The sequence below is a fragment of the Ornithorhynchus anatinus genome, chromosome X5 (assembly GCF_004115215.2).
Source record: "Ornithorhynchus anatinus isolate Pmale09 chromosome X5, mOrnAna1.pri.v4, whole genome shotgun sequence".
Classification (NCBI taxonomy): domain Eukaryota; kingdom Metazoa; phylum Chordata; class Mammalia; order Monotremata; family Ornithorhynchidae; genus Ornithorhynchus; species Ornithorhynchus anatinus.
Window position 1 is genome coordinate 62,755,809 of NC_041753.1, and position 15,399 is coordinate 62,771,207.

General features: G+C 49.5%; 1 protein-coding gene across 1 annotated transcript in view; it reads right to left on the reverse strand.

Annotated features, from left to right (window-relative positions):
* The window catches only part of LOC100088891 (guanine nucleotide-binding protein subunit alpha-14), a 188,051-nt gene that overhangs the window by 10,235 nt on the left and 162,417 nt on the right, over nt 1-15,399 (reverse strand). The gene's annotated exons all lie outside the window — the stretch shown is intronic.

Sequence of the window (15,399 nt, forward strand, 5' to 3'; positions counted from 1 at the left end):
GGACTCAAAAGGACCCGGGTTCTAATTCTGCCCCCGTCACTTGTCTGCTGTGTGACCTTGGGCAAATCACTTCACTTCTTTGTGAAATGCAGATTAAGACTGTGAGCCCTATGTGGGACAGGGACTGTGTCCAAACTGATTACCTTCTATCTACCCCAGCATTCACAACAGGGCCTAGCACATAGTAAGTGCTTAACAAATACCATAAAGAAAAAAGGACATGGGTTGTAAATAGTTTCGAAGAAGGGGAGAAACCGAAACTCTCTATACTCAGCTCAGGCCCTGCTAAACTGCCTGGGAGGAAGGGTCAGAAAGAACGGCGGCTATAATCCATCTGCCATTGCCATTTCTCAATCAATCGATCGGTGATATTTATTGATGGCTTACTGAGTGCAGAATGCTGTGCTAAGTGCTTGGGAGAGAGCAACAATAGAATAGGTAGACACGATCCCTGCCCTCAAAGAATTTACAGTCCAGTGGGGGAGAGGGATGCTAAAATGAATTACACATAACGGAAGCAGCAGAGTAGAAGGATACGTACAAAAGGGCAGTGGGGTTGTGGGCGAGTACCAAAGTTCTTAGAGGGAAGCAGCATGGTTTTGTGGAAAGAGGGCAGGCCTGGGAGTCAGAGGACCTGGTTCTAATCCCAGCTCTGTCAATTGCCTGCTGTGTAACCTTGGGCAAGTCATTTCACTTCTCTGTGCCTCAGTTTCCTCAACTGTCAAATGGGGTTTAAATACTGTTCTCCCTCCTCCTTAGGGCGTGAACCCCATGTGGGACAGGAACTCTGTCCTACCTGATAATTTGTAGCTACCCCAGTGCTTAGTCCAGTGCTTGACATATACTGAGCACTTAATATAATATAATAACACTAATAATAATGACTCGAGTCCAGAGGTGATGCAGAACAGAGGGAAAATATGATGGGAGTTGAGGACTAGTTTCTGGATCCGCCACCCCGTGGCTGAAAAATTGGTAAAGGCAGGGGCACAACTGGGAGGGAGAGGAGCAGGCGAGAGGAGAAGCTGGAGGGAGGGGAGAGGTGTGGGGCTTGCAATGCAGGACTCCAGGGCTACCCCAACAGAAGTGACATTTCAGACCTAGACATGCCATTGCCTCTCCTAAAATGGGCATGCGTACTCCTGGCATGGCCCAAAGCTGGAAATTCCAACTTGGATGGCTTGGCATTCTATTCTCTGGCAATGTGCCAGGAGTTACCAATACCCTTTGGAGCTAAGATAAATAGTTTCTCTCTCTTTAAGTCTTCTGTTCCCTCCCAACCTGAAAATTCCCAGTCCCCGTTCTCCGTTCCTAGTCCACGCACTTCTTTGAAATGATGGAGAAAAATGAGCATTCAATACTTCTACCGAGTTTGCTCATTTCTATGCATCAGTTTTTGCTCCCCATATAATAAGGGGGAACATTTTCCATGATCCTCTCTGGCTCCCCATACGTAGTTTTAAAAATACATTTTATGCTTCATGGCTTTAGCAACCCACATCTCATTGCCAGCCTTAAATGTAGGCGGAACATCAGAAAAGTTTAAACAAACATTTAGCTGCACTTTCCTCCCAAACCTGGCCTAAGCTCTCTCCCTCTTTCTTCTGCATTCTCTTTTCCCACTACACCCCAGTGCACAAGCTTTGCTCTCCCAAGTGCTTAAAAGAGTGCTCTGCACATAGTAGGTGCTCGATCGATAATCAAGCTCTTTTATGGAATCAGCAGAGCACTCTGGTCAGACCACCAGTCTGAAGAGGACCAAGGTTATGTGCCAACCCATACTCGACACTTCACACAGTCACGAATCTCAACTGATGACAGAGATCAATGATGTCACTGAACTTTCTACCCAAGCGGCACTGTCTCCGACAATGCAAGGATGGACTAAGGGTAGAAAACAGAATAAGAAGTTTAGTGTGTCCTGTGGGATACTAGCAGAGCTTGGAACCAACACTGCATCTACTGAAGGTAGACAAGGCAACTCGTGCCCATTTTAGGAGAGGCAATGCCATGTCTAGGTCTGAAATGCCACTTCTGTGGGGGTTGCCCTGGAGACCTGCATTGCAAGCCCCACACCTCTCCCATCCCTCCAGCTTCTCCTCTCCCCTGCTCCCTTCCCTCCCAGTTGTGCCCCTGCTGTTACAGATTTTCAACCATGGAGTGGCGGATCCAGAAACTAGTCCTCAACTCCCATCATATATTCTCGCCATTCTGCATCACCTCTGCACTCGAGTCCTTATTATCAGTGTTATTATTATAATAATGTTGGTATTTGTTAAGCGCTTACTATGTGCCGAGCACTGTTCTAAGCGCTGGGGTAGACACAGGGGAATCGGGTTGTCCCACGTGGGGCTCACAGTCTTAGTCCCCATTTTACAGATGAGGTAACTGAGGCACCGAGAAGTTAAGTGACTTGCCCAAAGTCACACAGCTGACAAGTGGCCGAGCCGGGATTCAAACCCATGACGTCTGACTCCAAAGCCCGTGCTCTTTCCACTGAGCCACGCTGCTTCTCTATCAAGTGCTTACTATGTGTCAAGCACTCTTCTAAGCACTGGGGTAGATACAGATGAGTCAGTTTGGACATGGTCCCTGTCCCACATGGGACTCACAGTCTTAATCTGCATTTTACAGATGAGGTAATTGAGGCCCAGAGAAGCGAAGTGACTTGCTCAAGGTCACACAGCAGAGAAGAGACGGAGCTGGGATTAGAACGCGGGTCCTCTGACTCCTATGCCCATGCTCTATCCGCCGGGCCAAGCTGACTTCTGTATGACAGCATGGTGTTATTCATTCATTGATTCAATAGTATTTATTGAGCACTTACTATGTGCAGAGCACTGTACTAAACGCTTGGAATGTACAAATCGGTAATAGATAGAGACAGTCCCTGCCCTTTGATGGGCTTACAGTCTAATCGGGGGAGACGGACAGACAAGAACAATGGCAATAAATAGAATCGAGGGGAAGAGCATCTCATTAAAACAATAGCCTGCACATGCAGCTTGATGAATGAGTTTATATGGAATTTTCCCCCCATCCACCGAAAGGACAAATCTCTGAAGCCGGCCCTGCAGACAGTTGCTCTCTGGTGAACTGAAATGTGGTAACAGCAAATAGAGTGGACAGAAGAAAGGCATTGAGGCAAAACTTCAAACAACACGGCAATGACAGTGGACAGTTGAGAGGCAGCAGCGGAAGATGGGCACCCCGCCGGGTGAGCAGCAAATAGACCGTGCTCGGTACGGGCAGGAAACGTGCCCGCTTGATTCTGTTGTATTGTACTCTCCTAAGTGCTCAGTACGGTGCTCAGCACATAGCAGGCATTCAATAATTACCAACAATTGATTCAAAAAGATTTCTGCACAAAGGAGGGGAAACAAAGCTGGTAAACTCCTTGTGGGCAGCGAGTGTGTTCTACTAACTCTATTGTACTATTATACTATTGTATTATCGAACTCTCGCAAGCGCTTAGTACGGTGTGCTGCACACGGTAAGCATTCAGTCGTACTCTCCCAAGCACTCAGTACAATGCTCCGCACACAGTAAGCTCTCAATTAATACGATTGATTGATTGATTGATTCACTGGTTGGTGTCAGCCAGTCAGGGAAGCAAATGTAACAGTACAGAGCCGGACAATCTCTCCATGCACACAACGTGAAAGAAACTGTCAGTTTTGCATTGGTCTTGTCAGCCACACGGGTTCATGGAGAAAAAAAATCTCCTGGTCTGTAGCAGAACCAGCTTTCTGCATAAAGTATTGCTCAGGCGATAATGAATGATCCACTAGGTGGAGCCAGGCCTCAGTTTATCATTGTCAGGGCAACTTCAGGAATTTGAGAGGTAGAGCAGGAAGTCGAACACAGAAATATCCTTCCTGATTTGATAGACTTCATTCATCAATCAATCAACGGTATTTGTTGAGTGTTATGAGCAGAGCACTCTACTAAGTGCTCTGGCATCCTTCATCTGCCCCAGCTGACACACAATCAATTAATCGATGCCATTTTTACCACTAGTGGATAGAGAACAGGCCTGGGAGTCAGAAGGTCATGGGTTCTAGTCCCAGCGCCATCACTTGTATGTTGTGTGACCTTGTGCAAGTCACTTAACTTCTCTGTGCCTCAATAAGTAAGAGCTCAATAAATACGATTGAATGAATGAATTTTTTTTTGAGTGCGTACGGTGTGCACAGCCCTGTACGAAGCACTTGGGAGAGTACAATACAATACAGTAGGCCAGACATAGTCCATGCCCAAAAGGAGTTTACAGACTAGAGAGGAAAAAAGACATTCATTCACCCGTATTTATTGAATGCTTACTGTGTGCAAAGCACTGTACTAAGCACTTGGGAGAGTACACTACAACGAGCCCACAATCGCAGGGCGGGGGGGGGGGGGGGGCGGCGGTGGAGGAGCCGGGGATGGGACATTAAAATCAATTACAGGTGAATATGTAAAAAAGTGCTGTGGGCCCTGGGGGGAGGGGTGAAATCCAACTGTTCTCAATTTTCTTTCAGAAGTTGCTCCACACCCTTTCATTGTTTTGGCTGTCCTTTCCCAAGTGAATGTGGGCCAACTTGGGGTGGAGCTTAGGGGGTGGGGATTTAAGAAGCAAGGATTTACTGGGGTGAGGCTTTCAGTGAGAGAGCAGATAGCCTGATTCCTGAGGTTGGTGGGAAGGAATAAATCCCTTACCCGATCCCCAGTTTCAGAGCCCACTGCTTCCCCCCCCCCCCCCAAAACCCCAGCCAGTACCAGAGTCCACCCAGGAAGAAGAAGGGGAGAGAGGGGAAGTCATGAGACGTCCACACTACCTGCTGCTGCCACTGCTGCTGCCGACACAGAGGCGAAGCGGCTACAGTGTCCAGGTCAGAGTGGTCTGGCTGGGCCAGGGCTGCTGCTGCTGAAATAGCAGGAGCCAGCGGTCTTTGATCTCAGACTCGGGGATGGCACTGTGTATATGAAAATTGGCCCGATGGCTGCCATAGTGCTTCCTAAACCCAGGCGACTGCCTGGCTCCCAGGCCCTCCAACACCGGACTGCCTTGGCTCACCCATTCATTCATTGAATCGTATTTATTGTGCGCTTACTGTGTGCAGAACACTGTATTAAGCACTATCCTCACTGAGCTCTGAGGCCGGACCGAAGTCTCCGGCCTGGCTTCGGAGCCTGGTGAGGGACCACTGTACTAAGTGCTCGGGAGAGTACAATATAACATCAGACATATTCCCTGCCCACAGTGAGCTCACAGTCTAGAGGAGGAATAAGTGGGGACTACTAATCCCCTTCCCGTTGATGGTCACATGGTCTCTATTACTTGGAGACAAGGTTATCCGCAGGGGATCCTGGAGAATCAACACAGAAGATTCAAAGAAGCACCCAGACAAAGCCTTGAAGGGATTTGGGAGGCGAACTCCACAGATTCAAAGAAGCGTCACATCTCTGGTGAACTTTTCCTTCTCCCTTTCCCTCTCAGTGTCCCCTCTATTTTTTCTAACTGGAGTTTAAACTAGTTCCTCAACCATCTCTGTCTCCTGATAAGACCCTGTGAAATTACATTGTCCGAGGAATCTACTTTTGATGACAAGGCAGTTTCCAGAGCATTAAAATATTTCACTTATTACAATACCATTTGTTCTGGGTTCTGGAAATCTTTAGAAAGGGATTTGACTTTGCAAGTCATACAAAAATATTTGGAAGATAACTATAGTCCTGAAATATGTCAGTACCTCTTTCAATGGCTTCACGATTTCCCAAATAGTTATGTGGATATGCAGTTGTTTAAACCAAATGGGGGGAGGAAGCCTAAGTTATCCAAAGGAAATTTACATTGCAAAATCTGCATTTCATATCCAAGAATGTGCTTTACTCCCAGTTATCAAAATGCAGGACTCTGGCTGCGTTCCAAGAGGGTGAGAAGTTTGCCTTAGTTTCCTTTGGGTCAGAAACCACCTGGGTTGGAACCGCATGCTAACTGGACATGATCTATATCCTATAAGAAATCTCTAGGGAAATTAATAATTGTGGTAATTGTCATATTTGGTAAGACACTGTGAAGGTAGAACTGACTGGATTTGGAAACAGACTGACTGAATATGCAGATAGAAGGAGAAAGATAGTCAAGGATAATGCCAAAGTTCTAGGCTTGTGAGCCAGGTAAGGATCACAGTGTTGGATCAACTTTTTCCTTTTCACAGAATTATGCAAGAACACGATCTTTGTGTGATAGGACTGTGGGGGACTGCTTGGAGGAGGGGGCTCTTGGGCCCTTCTCCATTTCAGGCAAAAATTCTCCTTAGTAAATCCCTGTTATAACCTTCCTAATATCCTAAACACTGTGAGAGAAGCTTTACTGCCATAGGAATAGGGAGGGGGCAGTGGACCTGTGGTTTGGGGCTTCTGCCCATCCTCCCTTCCTATGAAGCACTTTGATCTCCTGGGGTTAAGGGAGTTTTATAAATCTCATTTTTTACGGGTGCACGCTTTGTAGGCAATTATATAGATGGCAGGTAGTTAAGCACCTTTCCCTAAGCCATACCATGAGAACAGAGTCACAAAAAAATCAATTATTTCATCTTCCACAGCTTTTCAGAGTTAATGAAATTCACCAATCAGAAACAGTTTTCCCCATAGGCCAACAGGTAGGTGATGTTATGAGGTGAGAAAAAGAACATTACAGGGTAAGCAACTTTCCCGAAAATTAAGTGGCCATGTGAGGCTTTTGCTATTTTGTCTGCTCTCTGCACATTTCCCTGCTTCCCAAATTCTCCATTCCCAATTTTCCCAGGTCCATGTGAGGTTTTTCTTCCTATTTTATCAGGTCCGTTCATAAGGATATTCAGCAAAGCCTTAAATATTATTCAATTTTTAAGCATAATTTGTCCAATTTTCACATACTCTGAAGCTTAAATTAAAATAAATAAATGTAGTAAAATTTCCAGAGCCTAATTCTGGTATATTCTTGCTCTATCTGTTTTTGGTGCTTTATTTTTTCCACTCTTTTCAATAGGCTGAAAGGTTTTGAGCAATGCCACAACAAATATTTGGGTCACAGCTTGCTTTAATGATTTGCATTTGAAATGGTGGTTTAATCCTTTATGCAGTTTTTGCTTTGCTTTCATTGTACAAGGAGAAGCCACAGGCATGGGTAAGAAGCATTTCCTATCTTCTATAGCTCAGGGTCATATCTTGATGACTGACATCTCATCTGCCTAGAAATTTGCTCATTCTACAAGAAACCCCTTCCAGTTACCAGAGTGGATGTCCTGTTCTCTCTCTCTGACGAGGCTAGCAATCTTTCTGCCCCAACTAATGCTATAAGCAATTTGATATCTATTCCTTTGAGTTTACTTAGTGTCCAGGACATTCAGTCTTTTTCCTTAAACACTCCACGGGGAGAACACTGTGGGAATTCAGGAAGTTCTTCTGACAACATGTATCTCTCTGGATTGAAAATGATGTGGTCAGAATCAATCAATCGATGGTATTTATTTATTTTTTAATGGTTTTTGTTAAGCACTTACAATGTGCCAGGCACTGTACTAATGGCTAGGGTAGATGCAAGTTACTCAGGTTGGACACAGTCCATGTCTCATGTAGGGCTCACGGTCTTAATTCCCATTTTACAGATGAGGTAACTGAGCCACAGAGAAGTTAAGTGACTCACCCAAGGTCACATAGCCGACAAGTGGCAGAGGTGGGATTAGAACCCAGGTTCTCTGGCTCCCAGGACCGTGCTCTTTCCACTATGCCACCCTGCTTCTTTATTGAGTGCTTGCTGTGTGCAGAACACTGTACTAAGTGCTTGCGAGAGTACAGTACAACATAATTTGTAAAGATGTTCTCTGCCCACAACTAGCTTTCAGTCTAGAAGAAAGCCTGTGTGTATATGTGCCCCTTTTGTGAAGCCATGTGGACTAAACATGAGTTTTCTTTGATGCAGGGGTTAATGTGGTTAATGTGGTTAAATTGGTTAATGTGGTCTGTGGGAATTCAGTACCTATTTCTGAAAGATATTTTCTCTGCACATGCCATCCAAACCCCACCAGAAACCAGAGAAGCTACCATCGACCAACACTGGTAATCAATGAATCGTATTTATTGAGCACTAACTGTGTGCTAATTCATTTTATTCTTCACATTCTAAATTTACTTTGAAGAAAAAATGAAATTGCCAAAACTCTTCAAAACCTGCTCTCTTGTTCGAACCTATCATTCCAAGCAAGCTAACCTTCTAACCATGCCTTCTTCTCAACTCTCCCACCTTCAACCCCTAGTCCACTGTCCCCCTGGCCGGGAACTCCCTTCCCCAGCAAATTCACCACATTGCAGCCCTCCCCACCTTCAAAGCCCTGCTAAAATCCTCCCACAGGCCTTGCTCAACTAGTCATCAGCATCCCAGATCTTCTCAACCTTTCAGACACCTCTGGCATTGGTATATTTATATACACCCATCTTTAGCACTTAGTGGTGGTAGTAGTAATTATTGAGTGCTTACTGCTTGGGGAAGCAGCGTGGCTCACTGGAAAGAGCCTGGGCTTTGGAGTAAGAGGTCATGAGTTTGACTCCCGGCTCTGCCACTTGTCAGCTGTGTGACTGTGGGCAAGTCACTTAACTTCTCTGTGCCTCAGTTACCTCATCTGTAAAATGGGGATTAACTGTGAGCCTCATGTGGGACAACCTGATTACCCTATATCTACCCCAGCGCTTAGAACAGTGCTCTGTACATAGTAAGTGCTTAATACCAACATTATTATTATTACTGTGCAGAGCACTGTACTAAGCACTGGGGAAAAATGCCCAGGTGAATGTTAGTCACAGTCCTTAGTCCTCTAGGGCTCACAAACTAAAAAAACCTGGGAGAGGGGTTTGGCAATAGACAAAATAGGAAAGATGAAATAAAAGAAATACAAAAAGGAACTTAAAAGGGAAAGAGTCCAGCAAGTCTGGTGGTGAAGGGGACCTGTAGGGGGCTCCAGGTGCAATGACAATCAAAACTTCCCAAAGTTCTAAAATATGTTATATCTCTGTGTGTGAATCTATATATATATAGATATATATATATACATACAGATATATATATATGTATGCATACATATATATGTATATATACACCTCTTGCATTTGAAAATATACTCAATTACTTTATGTCATTATTATTATTATTATTATGGTATTTGTTAAGCACTTATGTTCATTATGGGCAGGGAATGTGTCTGCTAATTCTGTTGTCTTGCACTCCCCAAAGTGCTTAGTACAGTCCTCTGCATGTAAGTGCTCTGTAAATACGATTGTTGATGATGAAGATGATTACTACGCATCAAGCACTGTTCTAAGCACTGAGGTAGATACAAAGTTAATCATGTTGAACACAGTCCCTGTCCCACATGGTGCTCACAGTCTAAACAGGAGGGAGAACAGGTGTTGAATCCCCATTTTAAAGTTGAGGAAACTGAGGCACTGAGAAGTGAAATGACTTGCCCATGGTCACACAGCAAGCAATAGACAGAGCTAGGATTAGAACCCAGGTCCTTTGACAAAGGAGAAAACTGAAGCACAAAGCAGTTAATCACTTGCACCAACTCACACAGCAGGCACATGACAGAGCTATAGTTAGAACCCAGTCCCTCTAACTCTCAGGCCCATGCTCTTTCCACTAGGCCATGCTGCTTCTTAATTATTATTGTTATTATCATTATTATTAGACAGGGGTAAAGCAGTTGTTTGAATGGCTCCTTCTCAGGGAGTGTCAGGGCAAGAGGGAGAAGAAATTCTTGTGCCCAGCCCCTGCATGTGGTCAGCCCCAGTGCCCCATGAGGACCAAAAAGGGGCCAGAAGAGAATGAACAAGTGCTACTCCTTTTGCACCCTTTGCTCCCCCCTAATTATTTTCTGTCACTTTCCTCCTCCCTCTTCCCCTCCCTCTCTTTGTCCCCTCAGAACTCATTCCTTCATAGATCTTCCCTCCATCCTCAGACCCCAAGCTCAAAATGAAAAGTTGTCCCGCCCTGGCAACTATCAATAATTAAGTACCTCAAGATTGGTACACCAGTCTGCCTAATTTTTCACCAACTGGCTGTCTTTCATAAATACAACTGGAAAGCAGCTAATTTTTCACCAACTGGCTGTCTTTCATAAATGCAATTGGAAAGCAGCTCACTGCATGCTGACTCGACCACCACATGGACTCTGGAGCTCTCCTCCCAGGCGGTGGTTCCTTGGGCTGCCTGCCCCCCGTTTCCAGCCTAGCTCTTTAGCAGCCTTTTGGCCACCGACCGCCGACTTTAGCGGCTTTTTGGCCGCCGACCGCCGACTCATCCACGCCGAGACCAGCCCCCTCCCCCGGGAAACTGAGCCTTGTCATCGCCCGGACCCTTGGAGCCATTACCGCATGGGCCCGGGATCTCTGCTCCCCTGGGGCTGAATCGACCACCACATGGACTCTGGAGCTCTCCTCCCAGGCGGTGGTTCCTTGGGCTGCCTGCCCCCCGTTTCCAGCCTAGCTCTTTAGCAGCCTTTTGGCCACCGACCGCCGACTTTAGCGGCTTTTTGGCCGCCGACCGCCGACTCATCCACGCCGAGACCACACCCCTCTCCCGGGAAGCTGAGCCTTGTCATCGCCCGGACCCTTGGAGCCATTACCACGTGGGCCCGGGATCTCTGCTCCCCTGAGGCGCAACCTCGGCCCACCCGGCCCCTGCCCCGATTCCCGACAAGCCCCCCTTCGCCTACCGCTCGCTGACTCATCTGCGCTTCCTCCGCCTCCACCGGGGAGCTGAGCCTCGGACCGTCCGGACCCGCGCCCGCCTCAGCCTTTCACAACCTGGATCTCCGCACCCCCGCTCGGGAACTCCGATACTACGGATCTTCGCCCCCACAGACCCCCAGCCACCAGCTTCCAGTCCACCCCCCCCCCCCCCGCTCGGGCCCGGGGACATTGCGCTCCCCTTCTCGATCCTGGGGACATTGTGCTCCCCTTCTCGGCCCCAAGGACATTGTGTCCTCGGGGGACATTGTGTCCCCCTGCTCGGGCCCGGGGACATTGTGCTCCCCAACCGCTCCCCCACTCCGCCCGAGGCGGCCATTTTAGGAAGCCCCCACTCTGCCTGAGGCGGCCATTTTGGGAAGGCCTCACTCCCTCTTCCCTCTTGAGGTGATTCATCCCTCCCGCCCCCGCCCCGGGCGACGACGTCCTTGTTCTCACCATGTTACCTTGCCTTAGCCGCCGCCTACGGCCGCCACCCACCCCGGACAACCTCAGGGCCCCCCCGCCGCCACAGGGTTATTTGGTCATGAGCTCTGGGACACTCTCGGCCGCTGGCCGCTTGACTTTGAGTCTGATCGGGTAGGGTCGGCTCGTCCCCCGACCCTGGTCATCGCCTGCTTATTAACACTATTGTAGTGTGCCTTACTGTAGCATGTTGCTATATTTGCGATCTCGCTTTTTATTGTTTATTGTCGTCAGATTTTGAATTTGATCAGGTTGCCCCTTAATCGAGTCTACCCCCGACCCTGGTCATCACCCCTTTTATTAACACGACGATATTGTATCATACTGTATCATGTTGCTATATTAGCACCACTGTACTGTATCATATTGTATCATGTTGCTATATTACCGATTTCGTTTATTACTGTTTATTGTCAGTGCTGCCACCCACCTCTCTGGCCTCGCCATGTCCCTCCTCCCCCCCTCCCCCCTCCCGCCCCTTCCTATCCTCCCCTTCCCCTTCCCCTCTCTCGCTCAGCTCTTTCCCGCTCTCTCCTCTGTCTCCTCCCCCCCTCCTCTCTCCCGCCCTAGAACCCCACTTTACCAGCGCTACCCCTCTTCCCCCTCCCCCTACTCTTCCCCCCACCTAACCCCCTCTTCACCCCCTCCCCCTTCTCTCTTCCCCACCCACGCCCCATCCCAGTCCTCTTGTCCCACCGCCACCCCTCATCCCCCTCTCCTCGTCCAGGGCCCCGCCACCTCCTTCCCATCCAAACCCTCCCCTCCCCCCCCCCCCTCCCCCCCTCCTCCCCTTGCACCCACAGCTACTTTCAAGTGTGGCCTCTGGAACCCCCGCTCTGTTACAGGCAAGCTACCTTTCATCCATGACCTTTTCCTCTCCCGCTCTCTCCTCCTCCTCGCCCTTTCGGAAACGTGGCTCTCTCCCGAAGACACGGTCTCCGCCGCCGCTCTCTCCAGCGGAGGCCTCTCCTTCTCCCACTCCCCCAGACTCACCGGTAAGGGAGGAGGCGTCGGCTTCCTCCTCTCGCCCCGATGCCGCTTCCGCACTATCCCTCCTCCCCCCTCCCTCTCCTTCCCCTCCTTCGAAGCCCATATCATTCGCCTCTACCACCCACTCCAGTTACTTGTCGCCGTCATCTACCGCCCTCCCGGTCCCACCTCCGACTTCTTCAACCACCTTGACCCCTTTCTCACCTTCCTTCTCTCCTTCTCTCTGCCCACTCTGATCCTTGGAGACTTCAACATCCATACGGATGTACCCGACGACTCCTCTGCCACCCGCCTGCTATCCCTCCTCGACTCTGCCGACCTCCTCCTCCACCATACCGCGCCCACTCACCGACTCGGTCACACCCTCGATCTTGTCATCTCCTACCGCTGCACTATCTCCTCACTCACCAACTCTGAAATCCCTCTCTCGGACCATAACCTTCTCACCTGCCTCATCTCTCACACTCCCTCCCCCTGCAAATCTTCGCTACTGCCCCACAGAGACCTCCGCTCTCTCGATCCCATCCGTCTTTCCAATAGCATCTCGCCTCACCTTGCCGCCCTGTCCTCTCTTCCCACTCTCGACGATCAGGTCTCCGCTCTCAACTCCACCCTCACTACTCATCTCGACTCTCTCGCCCCCCTTTCCCTCCGCCGCTCTCGCGCCACTAACCCACAGCCCTGGATCACCTCCTCCGTCCGCCTCCTACGCTCCTATGCTCGAGCTGCTGAGCGCCGCTGGCGAAAGTCCAAGCACCAAGCCGACCTCACACACTTCAAATTTATCCTTTCCTGCCTTAACTCTGCCCTCTCCTCCGCCAGGCAAAGCTTCTTCTCCTCCCTCATCGACACCCATGCCCGTCACCCCCGCCGATTGTTCCAGACCTTTAACTCTCTCCTTAGGCCCCCTGTTCCTCCCCCTCCTCCATCTCTCACCCCTAATGATCTGGCCACCTATTTCCTCACGAAAATCAACACGATCAGGTCTGAGCTCCCCAAAGTCACCCCTCCGCCTCTCCCCTCCCCCCCAACAACCCCCTCCCCTACTTTCCCATCCTTCCCTGCAGTATCCTCAGAGGAGATCTCCTCCCTCCTCGCAAGTGCCACCCCCTCCACCTGCGCCTCGGACCCCATTCCCTCTCACCTTCTTAAAACCATCGCCCCTGCCCTCCTCCCTTCCTTAACTTCTATTTTTAACCACTCAATCTCCAAGGGCTCCTTCCCCTCTGCCTTCAAACACGCCCACGTCTCCCCCATCCTAAAAAAACCCGCTCTTGACCCCACTTCCCCCTCCAGTTATCGTCCTATCTCCCTACTACCCTTCCTTTCCAAAATCTTAGAACGAGTCGTCTACAATCGATGCCTAGAATTCCTTAACTCCCATTCTCTCCTAGACCCCCTCCAATCTGGCTTCCGTCCCCTCCACTCTACCGAGACTGCTCTCTCTAAGGTCACCCATGACCTCCTTCTTGCCAAATCCAATGGCTCCTACTCCATTCTGATCCTCCTTGACCTCTCTGCTGCCTTTGACACTGTCGACCATCCCCTCCTCCTCCGTACCTTATCTCACCTTGGCTTCACGGACTCTGTCCTCTCCTGGTTCTCCTCTTACCTCTCTGGCCGATCATTCTCGGTCTCCTACGCTGGAGCCTCCTCCCCCTCCCATCCTTTAACTGTTGGAGTTCCTCAAGGGTCAGTTCTTGGCCCTCTTCTGTTCTCCATTTACACTCACTCCCTCGGTGAACTCATTCGCTCTCACGGCTTTGACTACCATCTCTACGCAGATGACACGCAGATCTACATCTCCGCCCCTGTCCTCTCCCCCTCCCTTCAGGCTCGCATCTCCTCCTGCCTCCGGGACGTCTCCACCTGGATGTCGGCCCGCCACCTAAAACTCAACATGAGCAAGACTGAGCTCCTCATCTTCCCTCCCAAGCCCGGTCCGCTCCCAGACTTCTCCATCACCGTGGATGGCACGACCATCCTTCCCGTCCCGCAGGCCCGCAATCTCGGTGTCATCCTTGACTCGTCCCTCTCGTTCACCCCACACATCCTATCCGTTACCAAGACCTGCCGGTTTCACCTCTACAATATCGCCAAGATCCGCCCTTTCCTCTCCACCCAAACGGCTACCTTACTATCACGGGCTCTCGTTATATCCCGGCTAGACTACTGTGTCAGCCTTCTCTCTGACCTCCCTTCCTCCTCTCTCGCCCCGCTCCGGTCTATTCTTCACTCCGCTGCCCGGCTCATCTTCCTGCAGAAACGATCTGGGCATGTCACTCCCCTTCTTAAACAACTCCAGTGGTTGCCTATCGACCTCCGCTCCAAACAAAAACTCCTCACTCTAGGCTTCAAGGCTCTCCATCACCTTGCCCCTTCCTACCTCTCCTCCCTTCTCTCTTTCTACCGCCCACCCCGCACGCTCCGCTCCTCTGCCGCCCACCTCCTCGCCGTCCCTCGGTCTCGCCTATCCCGCCGTCGACCCCTGGGTCACGTCCTCCCGCGGTCCTGGAACGCCCTCCCTCCTCACCTCCGCCAAACTGATTCTCTTTCCCTCTTCAAAACCTTACTTAAAAATCACCTCCTCCAAGAGGCCTTCCCAGACTGAGCTCCTCTTCCCCCTCTACTCCCTCTGCCATCCCCCCTTTACCTCTCCGCAGCTAAAGCCTCATTTTCCCCTTTTCCCTCTGCTCCTCCACCTCTCCCTTCCCATCCCCACAGCACTGTACCCGTCCGCTCAACTGTATATATTTTCGTTACCCTATTTATTTTGCTAATGAATTGTACATCGCCTTGATTCTATTTAGTTGCCATTGTTTTTACGAGATGTTCTTCCCCTTGACGCTGTTTAGTGCCATTGTTCTTGTCTGTCCGTCTCCCCCGATTAGACTGTAAGCCCGTCAAACGGCAGGGACTGTCTCTATCTGTTGCCGACTTGTTCATCCCAAGCGCTTAGTACAGTGCTCTGCACATAGTAAGCGCTCAATAAATACTATTGAATGAATGAATGAATGAATGAAATCTAAATCTTCCCTCAGTTCCTTGCCTCTGCTTTGAAAGGACAAGAGGCTGTCGCCCAGTGAAATAAAGGTTTCCCCAAAAGTCCCAAATTGGGAGGTTGACTAATCTACTTGTATATAGCCAGTGAAAAAAATGGGCATTCACAGAAAACCC